The sequence below is a fragment of the Carassius gibelio genome, chromosome A4, assembly GCF_023724105.1.
Source record: "Carassius gibelio isolate Cgi1373 ecotype wild population from Czech Republic chromosome A4, carGib1.2-hapl.c, whole genome shotgun sequence".
In the NCBI taxonomy this organism is placed as follows: Eukaryota; Metazoa; Chordata; class Actinopteri; order Cypriniformes; family Cyprinidae; genus Carassius; species Carassius gibelio.
In genome coordinates this window covers 14,145,496-14,157,529 of record NC_068374.1, presented here as the reverse complement: position 1 = coordinate 14,157,529, position 12,034 = coordinate 14,145,496, and the positions used below count along the sequence as shown (strand labels likewise).

The 12,034-nt window shown below is 46.6% G+C and overlaps 2 long non-coding RNA genes across 3 annotated transcripts; both read left to right on the top strand.

The window, feature by feature from the left end:
- Window positions 1-1,233: 1,233 nt before the first annotated feature.
- Window positions 1,234-2,880, top strand: LOC127969945 (uncharacterized). Its single transcript, XR_008156432.1, has 3 exons — window positions 1,234-1,493; window positions 1,645-1,870; window positions 2,023-2,880. It is a non-coding gene; the product is annotated as an uncharacterized LOC127969945 (long non-coding RNA).
- Window positions 2,881-6,567: 3,687 nt separating this feature from the next.
- Window positions 6,568-8,497, top strand: LOC127969975 (uncharacterized). Of its 2 annotated transcripts, XR_008156456.1 has the most exons (4): window positions 6,568-6,897; window positions 7,048-7,222; window positions 7,298-7,523; window positions 7,676-8,497. It is a non-coding gene; the product is annotated as an uncharacterized LOC127969975 (long non-coding RNA). The 2 variants fall into 2 exon arrangements; XR_008156454.1 differs by having other exon boundaries at window positions 6,887-7,146.
- The last annotated feature ends 3,537 nt before the right edge of the window (window positions 8,498-12,034 follow it).

The window sequence follows — 12,034 nt, the reverse complement described above, 5'->3', positions numbered from 1 at the left end:
GCTCCACTGTATGTTGGTGGATAATTACCTTAGACTCAAGGCGAACATGAACCCGTTGATGTTTAAGACATATATTTAAATACCAGTTAAATCTGACATAACGTTATAGAGTCAGTATCCTAATATTCTAATCAATATTCAAACCGGAGAGCTAAGAACTCTAACGTTAGTTAGAACTGTATGTATTAGAAATAAGATTATCACTATCAAAGAACATAAACTGCATGTAAAACAAACAACGTTATAAGTATAACTATCAAAAAACATAGACTATCAAACAAAGTAGAGTTATAATATACGTAAACCTGTCATACAGATTTACTTCTGCAAGAGTAGCAAACACACATCTCCCCACATGTGTACATGCATACACACATGTGCCCTAGTCATCTTCAGGTGACTTATGGTCAAAGTTTAAACACTGACAGAGGTTTGTACATGGCAGCTCATGCAGTTTACATGTGCATCTACCTTTAACACAATTTGTTTTTTTACATGAGCAGTGCACAAGTTCCAGTATGACCGATTGTCCACATATACAAGGTAGGTTGTGGATGCCTCCAGGAATTTCAAGAAGGGATGAGACTTGTGAAGTCTTGATTTTAGTGAGTGTGCCATATAAGCTGTAATGTTCACTCCCTCTGTTTCTTCCACAGATTTTTTTAAAAGCAAATTCAGCTTTGACAGTCGAAGTACTTTGCGTTGTTTTAACAGCCTCTCCTCAATGATTGTTTTGCAGAAGTGCTTCTATCCATTTTCATATATGTTTGTTTCTGTTCTCTCAATTTTGTGTGTGGTCAGATACCGGGTATAATCTCGATAGCAAGTGAAGTGATACCGTGCTTCACTAGCCACCAAGTCCCTGTCTTGGATATGGAGAAGGAGAGACTCGTCCCTTTTGTCACAGGCCGGAGCGGACCACCAATTCAACGGGTCTCGCTCCTCCCTCTAACTTCCACCTCGAGGAGGTCCCACAACACCCCAATGAATGGACGGACAACCAAGATTAAAATGTAACAATTTTATTTGTTTAAAAGTTTGGGGAAAGGGGTAAGGAAACTTTAAAACTAATGATGACTCGAACTATTCTTTATCCACAAATACGGATTCCAGTCTCAAGAACACTCCTCTTCAGCCCTTCCTCGACAACACTCCACTTCAGCCCTTAATTTCCCGCCGACTCCACTCCAGGTAAGTTTAAAGCAAGAGCTAGGCAGTTGACGTGCAGGGGTTCTAGCTCTCAGGTAAATACAGAGTTCAATACACAGGTGAGTATTCACAGGGCTAAGCTGTTAGCGTGCAGGGGTTCTAGCTCTCAAGTAAGTACAGTGTTCCATACACAGGTAAGTATTCAAAGGGCTGGGCTGTTAGCGTGCAGGGGTTCTAGCTCTCAGGTAAATACAGTGTTCGATACACAGGTGGGTATTCACAGGGCTGGGCTGTTAGCGTGCAGGGGTTCTAGCTCTCAGGTAAGTACAGTGTTCGATACACAGGTAAGTATTCACAGGGCTGAGCTGTTAGCGTGCAGGGGTTCTAGCTCTCAATGTAAGTACAGTGTTCCATACACAGGTGGGTATTCACAGGGCTGGGCTGTTAGCGTGCAGGGGTTCTAGCTCTCAGGTAAGTACAGTGTTCGATACACAGGTAAGTATTCACAGGGCTGGGCTGTTAGCGTGCAGGGGTTCTAGCTCTCAGGTAAATACAGTGTTCGATACACAGGTGGGTATTCACAGGGCTGGGCTGTTAGCGTGCAGGGGTTCTAGCTCTCAGGTAAGTACAGTGTTCGATACACAGGTAAGTATTCACAGGGCTGAGCTGTTAGCGTGCAGGGGTTCTAGCTCTCAATGTAAGTACAGTGTTCCATACACAGGTAAGTATTCACAGGGCTGAGCTGTTAGCGTGCAGGGGTTCTAGCTCTCAATGTAAGTACAGTGTTCCATACACAGGTAAGTATTCACAGGGCTGAGCTGTTAGCGTGCAGGGGTTCTAGCTCTCAATGTAAGTACAGTGTTCCATACACAGGTGGGTATTCACAGGGCTGAGCTGTTAATGCGCTACTCACCACTGAAGATATTCAGAGGTCTGTATTCCAAGCAGATACGGGTTTAGTCGATGACTGACGGCTGGTGGGCCTTACAGGTGAAACTGCAAACAATACTGGGCTTCCCGCCCAGCTTGACAAGGGGGCACACGGGGGAGGATCGGCTGTTGTCCTTCGAGGGATTGCTGCGTGGGCAACGACATCCAACCTCCTCCAGAGGCGTCTCCAACACGTCCGAGCTCCAGCTTACTTAAGGTAAAGACTGTGGTTGCCACCAATACACTACTCCTCTCCGTCAGGCCTCTTCCTACGACCAGGGACACAACCACGGACAAACACCACACACCACAAAGGCACTACAATTCTTCTCGTGTGTACACTTCAATATAGCAGCACTCACCACACTCCACACACTCAGTGAAAGAAGGTCGGTGGTGTATTCCCGTTTCGGGCTCAGAGTCCTGACAGGGCGGGTCAGATGGACAAAGGCAGGAGGGCAGACCACAGCAGACAGATATATCGTACACCGGAGTCTCTCCGTCTTCCCCAGCGGTCTCCAACGCAAGGCACTACTATCAACACTGAGTAAACACACAAGCACTGAGGATTATCAGATCAACACAAGAGGGGGGGGGATTTTCCACTGCTACGGAGAGATATGCAGTCGGAATCCTTTCTTAAAGGCAGTTAGTCTCCTTCCACATCCGTCATTCACTCTCCACAATATACAAGAAATGTTCGTAAAGTCTTCACCCACCAGTGCACAATGTTGTCCTCTCCCAACATGAATTCAATGATCTCCTTCACTCAGGGGCCTTCCAAACGTAGGATCGCTCCTTCAACTCAATCCACAATAGGAGGTAAACACAACATACAAAAGGTCGATCACTTAACTTCCTCCGCACTTCCAATATCCATTTTCCTTGGATTCTCCGTTGCAGCCCGTAAATCGCAACATCCACGCCACACCAGCCACTTCCGTATCCCGTGGAACAACAGCAGAACAAAAACCTACTCCTGTACATAAACCAGCCCCTTTTATATCACTGCATCCTTCCCGATCCTCCAATCGGTATCCAACACGTCCTCTTCCCACACCTGACATGTATTTTGGATAATTTCCCCACCTTGGGCCAACCGGAACAGAACTTATGTTTCACTTAAATTGGTCCGGGCGGAAATATTTCCCACACTACAGTTCCGCCCGGATTAGTCACCCAGTGACATCCTCCCCCGCCAAATCGTTCTAGTCCCTAGAACGTGGTTGTTCAACCCAATCCCCATACCTCTCGGGGGGCCGTCCTTGGTTCTCTCGTTGGGACCGTCTAGGTGGTGATCCGGGGTCCAGTCCCCTTGGTTCAGCCTCTGGGAGCCTCGGAACTATGGCCCATGCTTGCAACGGCGGAGCGCACACAGTCGGAGCTGGTAATGCCTCTAGGGGAGGTCTAGGGTAGTTCGGGCATGGCCGAATCAAGTTGCGATGTAATACCCGTTCTGGTCCAGCCTTCCCCTCAGGTCGAAGTACATAGACCGGCTGCCCCAGCCGCTGCTGGTGCTGCACCACATATGGAACAGACTCCCAACGGTCACTCAACTTCCCTTTCCCCTGTTGCCGGTTGTCCCGTACCAGCACTCTCTCTCCTGGTAACAACGGGGCTTCTCTGGCCGTCCGATCATATATCTGTTTGTTCTTAATTGCGGCAGCATTTATCCTCCCCGAGACTTGCTCATAGGCAGAGTGAAGGCGCTGGTGGTGGCATCTTACCCACTCGGTCAAACTCAAGGTCTCTTCCAAAGTCGGGATGGCCCAAGCATACTTGGTAAACAGGTCGGTGACCACCAAGATGTTTTGGTAGCGGTCCATGGGCCTGCCCAAGGTTAGATAATCCATGGCCAGGATATGCAACGGGGCCCTGGCCTGTATCGGAACCATCGGGGCCTTCACCTCCTTCCGAGCCTTAAACAGGGTACATCGAGGGCATGCTTGAATGAACAAACTCACAGCGGCCTCCATCCCGGGCCAGTAGAAATGTCGCCGCAGAAGCGACAACGTCCTCTCATTCCCCTGATGCCCCAATTGTGTATGGTAGGCCTCTAACAAAGCCTGCACCTGGCCTCCTGGCACCAACACCTGGCGGACCTCCTCTCCCGACTTCGGGTCTTTAATCGTCCTGCACATCACCCCATCTCTCAAGCCAAGGCGTGCCCACTGCCCCAACAACTTCCTCACCTTGTGAGTCTGGGCTCGCCATTCCACCTTCGTTGGCCCCCTCCTCCGTCTTAACCAATGACCTAGCATTCTCAAATCCTGGTCCTCCTCTTGACGCTCCCTCCATCGTTGCGGGTCCCAGCCCCAACTCACTGGCACAGCCTCCTGCGGAGCCCCCGGTACCTCTACAACCCCCACTGTCAGCCCTTCCTCCGGGCCTATCGGTAACTCTCGTTCACTCTCCATCTGATGTGCCTCCGGGAGTCTGGACAAGACGTCGGCATTTGTGTGCTCTCGGCCTGGCCGATATTGGATCTGGTAGTCGAAGTTGGCCAGCTGGGCCACCCATCTTTGCTCCACTGCCCCCAGCTTTGCCGTCTGTAAGTGGACCAAGGGGTTGTTATCTGTTATCACCTGTACTTTAGCACCCCATAAGTAATCTTTGAATTTTTCACTCAGGGCCCACTTCAAAGCCAGCAACTCCAGCTTAAATGAACTGTAATTCGAATCATTCCTCTCTGCCGGGTGGAGGCTTCGGCTAGCATAGGCGATCACTCGCTCTACCCCTTGCTGCTGCTGAGCTAACACCGCCCCAAGCCCGAGGTTACTGGCGTCTGTGTACAAGATGAAAGGTTGTGAATAATCCGCATAGCCCAAGATTGGAGCCTGGAGCAGCTCTTGCTTCAGCCTTTGAAACGCCGATTCACACACCGGGCTCCAAGCAATGGAGGGAGACCCACGGCCGCGAGGACGCCCAGTCCCTGCCAACAGCTGATTCAAGGGTTTGGCAATTTTTTAAAAATCCTTGATGAATCGCCGATAGTATCCGACGACAATCGGCCTCTATCCTTTCCCATTCTTGTCTTTCTGCCGGTGGTAGGGTCTTCTTAGGCCGAGCTTGAAACAACTCCTCCCAGCAGTCTGCAATTACGTTCATCCCCAACAGGGCTTTTTGGATTCCCAGGCAATGATCTCGGACAATAACGACCCCCTTCTGGGGCACAGTGATTCCATTAATCTCCAAATCTGTAACTAGATATCCGACATAGGGGATCTCCAGTCCATTAGCCCCCCGTAAGGTCAGCCAGGGTGCTTCTGTTCCCTGTACCTGGCTACCCTGAAACAGCTCCTTGGACAGGCTCTCTGAGACTAAGGTGACTTGAGACCCAGTGTCTACCAGACATCGTATCTTCACCCCACGGATCCGTACCTCTACCACTGGGCTATGCCCGATCAGCTGGTTCCTGGGGGCGTTCATCCAATTTGGGTCACTCACAGAGGTCCCAGCCACTTGACCCACAGTGGCCGGCCGACCTAAAAATCCCCTTCGGAACCCCGTCGAGAGCCGCATTGGCGACTATAATGCCCTGGCTCACCACACCGATTACAAATGGGGCGTCCCTGTTCGTCCCACTGAAAACGGGCCCGGGCTTCCCGTACTGGACGTCTCTCCAGACCTCGTCTTCCCTCGGAATGCGACCGCTCCCGTGACATTGGTGGTAAGCGTTGGGGGCCTCGTCGCATCTCTTCTAGGAGGGTTTTAGATAACTCTGCCATCTGCTCTCGGACATCCTTCAAGAGCTCAGAACGTAAGGCCTGTTTCCAATCCCCTGTTCCAGAGGCAGCTGCCACTTCTCCACTCACTGCCGCACACACTGGGGAATCCACCACTCCCACCTGATCCGCTTCTAGGGCCAGAGCCTCGGCTCTCAGGTCTTCAAACGTCATAGCTGGGTCTCTACGAAATTGAACACGTAGACTCTGACGAACTGGGCCCTCTCGCAGCCCCAACAGGAACTGGTCTCGTAAGAGAGTCTCCCCCTCTCCCAAGCCATGGTCCCGCTTACCTCGCAGCCTGATGAACTGCTCCCGCAACCTTAGTGTGAAGGCCCTTAAGGATTGTTGCTGCCCTTGCTTGCAATTGAAAAACTGGGCCCGAAGGACCGCTACTGGGGTTGCATCCCCATATATTCCTGTGAGGAAGTCCAACACATCTTGTGCAGTAGCTCGGACTGTCTCTGGGGCAGCCTGGACTTCCCGTTGGGCCTCCCCCTCTAGGGAATTTATCACAAACTGCAGTTTCTGGGGGGCGCTTAATCCTTGAATCCCAGCCAGATATTCGACCTGGGCTTTCCATTCCGACAGCCGTATCTCAGATCCCGGCCCTCCATACTTCGGTGCCCAGGGGGCTCCCAAGAAAATGGGCATGACTCGGGGTGGGGCCTCAGGCACTGCCTCGTCCGCCATTGGGGAGCTGCGGTCGCTCAACTCGAGGTGGAACCCTGCCGACTACGCCAAAATCTGTCACAGGCCGGAGCGGACCACCAATTCAACGGGTCTCGCTCCTCCCTCTAACTTCCACCTCGAGGAGGTCCCACAACACCCCAATGAATGGACGGACAACCAAGATTAAAATGTAACAATTTTATTTGTTTAAAAGTTTGGGGAAAGGGGTAAGGAAACTTTAAAACTAATGATGACTCGAACTATTCTTTATCCACAAATACGGATTCCAGTCTCAAGAACACTCCTCTTCAGCCCTTCCTCGACAACACTCCACTTCAGCCCTTAATTTCCCGCCGACTCCACTCCAGGTAAGTTTAAAGCAAGAGCTAGGCAGTTGACGTGCAGGGGTTCTAGCTCTCAGGTAAATACAGAGTTCAATACACAGGTGAGTATTCACAGGGCTAAGCTGTTAGCGTGCAGGGGTTCTAGCTCTCAAGTAAGTACAGTGTTCCATACACAGGTAAGTATTCAAAGGGCTGGGCTGTTAGCGTGCAGGGGTTCTAGCTCTCAGGTAAATACAGTGTTCGATACACAGGTGGGTATTCACAGGGCTGGGCTGTTAGCGTGCAGGGGTTCTAGCTCTCAGGTAAGTACAGTGTTCGATACACAGGTAAGTATTCACAGGGCTGAGCTGTTAGCGTGCAGGGGTTCTAGCTCTCAATGTAAGTACAGTGTTCCATACACAGGTGGGTATTCACAGGGCTGGGCTGTTAGCGTGCAGGGGTTCTAGCTCTCAGGTAAGTACAGTGTTCGATACACAGGTAAGTATTCACAGGGCTGGGCTGTTAGCGTGCAGGGGTTCTAGCTCTCAGGTAAATACAGTGTTCGATACACAGGTGGGTATTCACAGGGCTGGGCTGTTAGCGTGCAGGGGTTCTAGCTCTCAGGTAAGTACAGTGTTCGATACACAGGTAAGTATTCACAGGGCTGAGCTGTTAGCGTGCAGGGGTTCTAGCTCTCAATGTAAGTACAGTGTTCCATACACAGGTAAGTATTCACAGGGCTGAGCTGTTAGCGTGCAGGGGTTCTAGCTCTCAATGTAAGTACAGTGTTCCATACACAGGTAAGTATTCACAGGGCTGAGCTGTTAGCGTGCAGGGGTTCTAGCTCTCAATGTAAGTACAGTGTTCCATACACAGGTGGGTATTCACAGGGCTGAGCTGTTAATGCGCTACTCACCACTGAAGATATTCAGAGGTCTGTATTCCAAGCAGATACGGGTTTAGTCGATGACTGACGGCTGGTGGGCCTTACAGGTGAAACTGCAAACAATACTGGGCTTCCCGCCCAGCTTGACAAGGGGGCACACGGGGGAGGATCGGCTGTTGTCCTTCGAGGGATTGCTGCGTGGGCAACGACATCCAACCTCCTCCAGAGGCGTCTCCAACACGTCCGAGCTCCAGCTTACTTAAGGTAAAGACTGTGGTTGCCACCAATACACTACTCCTCTCCGTCAGGCCTCTTCCTACGACCAGGGACACAACCACGGACAAACACCACACACCACAAAGGCACTACAATTCTTCTCGTGTGTACACTTCAATATAGCAGCACTCACCACACTCCACACACTCAGTGAAAGAAGGTCGGTGGTGTATTCCCGTTTCGGGCTCAGAGTCCTGACAGGGCGGGTCAGATGGACAAAGGCAGGAGGGCAGACCACAGCAGACAGATATATCGTACACCGGAGTCTCTCCGTCTTCCCCAGCGGTCTCCAACGCAAGGCACTACTATCAACACTGAGTAAACACACAAGCACTGAGGATTATCAGATCAACACAAGAGGGGGGGGGGGGGGATTTTCCACTGCTACGGAGAGATATGCAGTCGGAATCCTTTCTTAAAGGCAGTTAGTCTCCTTCCACATCCGTCATTCACTCTCCACAATATACAAGAAATGTTCGTAAAGTCTTCACCCACCAGTGCACAATGTTGTCCTCTCCCAACACGAATTCAATGATCTCCTTCACTCAGGGGCCTTCCAAACGTAGGATCGCTCCTTCAACTCAATCCACAATAGGAGGTAAACACAACATACAAAAGGTCGATCACTTAACTTCCTCCGCACTTCCAATATCCATTTTCCTTGGATTCTCCGTTGCAGCCCGTAAATCGCAACATCCACGCCACACCAGCCACTTCCGTATCCCGTGGAACAACAGCAGAACAAAAACCTACTCCTGTACATAAACCAGCCCCTTTTATATCACTGCATCCTTCCCGATCCTCCAATCGGTATCCAACACGTCCTCTTCCCACACCTGACATGTATTTTGGATAATTTCCCCACCTTGGGCCAACCGGAACAGAACTTATGTTTCACTTAAATTGGTCCGGGCGGAAATATTTCCCACACTACAGTTCCGCCCGGATTAGTCACCCAGTGACACTTTTCCATTCAGCAGCGAGTAGCAATTTCCCGACATGGAGTGTTTCACACTGTTAGCTTTTCTTTTAACCTTTTCCTGCTGTTTGACTGAACCTTGTACTTCTCATGTTTGCATATAATGCATTGTACTGGAAGCAGGTGTGGGGCCCGCTTGGACGTGCAGGAATCACGGGCGTAAGATCTCAGAGCCCGTGTTTTAACTGGAGTTGCCTCACCATCCTCTGTCTCTACCACTAAAAGTGCAAAACAATAGATTTAGGTTCTGCACCCTTCCCCACATCACTGATTAAAGAAAAATGGTTTGTAAGTTTCAGCAGGGTATATTGGTTCCACCTGTTCCCTTAACACAGGTAATAAACCTGTTTCACAGCTTTCAGGTGTCCGTCCTTGATGTTAATGAGGCCATAATAGGAAGGGTTCATTTTTGCAGGGTGTTTTTATTATATTAGTTAATTCATTGTGTAGCTATATTAAGTTAACTCAAATCTAAACTCCCTGAAGTCATATCTTTCTTTTTTCTATCTATCCTTCTTTCTAGATTCCTTTCTAACCTTTTCTTTTTTTTTTTCTTATCTATTTATTTTTTTCTTTCTACCTGTCTATTGAACTTTATTGCCTTAACTTTCGGGCTAGGCTTTAAGCCAACTTAAAAGTTTGCCAAAACATTTCATGTAGTTTTTTGTACTAATCTTATGTTGTTACTGCAACTACACTGCACATATCTGTATGTGTTGTTCATACTGTATATCTATTCTGCTCTTATATATAATATTTAATTTATATTAGTGTAAATACTACTTTCTTAACTGTATATTACTGTCCATTCTGCACTGTACAGGTCAAAAGTTTAGAAAATATTACGATTTTTGATGTTTTTGAAAGAAGTCTCTTCTACTCAAGCCTGAATAAATGAGTAAAAAATGTGTATATGTATATATATATATATATATATATATATATATATATATATATATATATTCTACTCATTTATTCAGGCTGACTAATATATTTGATGAATAAAAGACTAAAAAGAAAAAAAATCTAATAATATAAATCTTATTTACTAACACTTTTTATCAATTTAACATATCCTTGCTGAATAAAAGTATTGATTTAATTTAAAAAATAAAAATACAAAATTACTGTCCCGTAGTGTATATTGTTGTTACAAAATATTTGTATTTTAAAAACATAGCTGCTGCTGCTTTTTTTGTTCTGTTTTACTTTTTATTCATCAAAGTATCCTAAAAAAGTATCACATGTTCTGAAAAAATATTAAGCAGCAGAACTGTTTCCAACTTTGATAATGAATCATCATTAGAATGATTTCTAAAGGATTGTGTGATAATGATCCTAAAAATTCAGCTTTGCATCACAAAAATAAATTATAATTTAAAGTATAATAAATTGAAAATCAATTATTTTAATTGTAATAATATAATCACAATATTACATTCCCCCCCCCTGTATTTTAGATAAAATAAATGCAGGCTTGATGAGCAGAAGAAACTCATAAAAAAAAATAAAAAAACATTTAAAAAATAGTACCGTTTCCAAACTTTTGACCTGTACTGTATGTCCAATAATGCACTGCCTGTCTATACAATATAATACCAACCTTCCTTTGCAGTTTCTTCAACTGATACTGCCTTCTCTCTTCTCCTTTGTGCTCGTTTTATCTTCGTAATATTTGTCAAATGACTGTAGCACTCCCTGTGGTAGCCAGTGTTAGCTGGTTTGACTAACTGGTTTGTAGGTTCCTGGCTTTGTAACTTGTATGCCTGTACTGTCTCTTCTGCAATGATACCTTCTATGCCCTCAAGGTCTTTCCACAGAAACACTGATTTAATAAATTTCTCCCAACTTATGTCTGTGAAGGGAATGGTGGGTCCACCACTTCCCTCAAATATATGCATAGAGCACTTCATGTTTTTTCATTTCATCCAAGTAAACATGGGCAGGAAAGAAAGTATTGTCTGTCAAATTTTTTTCATGACGCTGTTTCCAAGCAATACCATTATGTCAAATGTGTTAAATCAGAAGGGTGTATTTATTAAAGATTACAAAGAAATGACAGGATATCGTAAAACGTAACCTCTACATTATAATTCTGTGTCAAACTGAATATGTAGCAAAATTAGGTAAAATAGTTCTGATCTTAAATAGTACAATCTTAAATCCTGCGATTGTTAAAAATCCAGTGCGTTCACAAACGCATCACCGACACTTTCCACGCACGCTATTGGCTGAAGGCAACAAATGCGTCATGCAGGACGGACCCCGCATGTAGCTGCTTGCTCTATTCGCCGGTAAAATAACCTGGAGAAAATGACAGATATTATAGTAATGTGCAAAGTGTTTGAGTGGCAACAATTTTTATTTGCTTTGTTGAAAAGCGTAGCGGTTACATATAAAAAAAAAACTGGGTTATCCCTCGCCACAGATCGTTTGAAAACACGAAATCTCCCCTCGGTCCACCATCTATTTTGGCAGCACTGTCCTTTTAACATCGTGCCAACAACATAACATGAATAACGTCCTCTCTGCCCCGTAACCCACTACTTTCACTGATTATGGTCACTATGGTGACGTTTAAACATGCCTAAAAAAATAAGATGCACCACAAAAACGAATATAAACAGAAACGCTGCAGAGTAGCACAGTACCTGCGTGACTCGCAATAGATGTAAACAGAGAGAATTAGCTCCGGCTACAATGTTCTTCCGGCAGACGCGAGCACCAAAAGTTACCCACTGCAGCTTTAATGTAAATTATTTATTCCTTCTTGTGCGGCCTGGTACCAAATGACACACGGAACGGTACTGGTCCGCGGCCCGGGGGTTGGGGACCACTGCTTTACAGCATCCTGTCATAACAGCAGCAATATCTGTGCAGACTGCTAAAAGTTTTCTTCCATCTAAATTATTCTCTATTAGCAGTTATTTCACACCCTCAGCAATGGTGTCTGCTTTTACATTCATAAATTCAGAGTTTCTGAACAACTATGTTTGAATTTTGTTGTTTTCAAAGTACCTTACATATGTAATCAGTTGTTTGCTGTTGCTAATTTCAGTGGACTTATCCAGAATTCAAGAAAATACTGCACCTT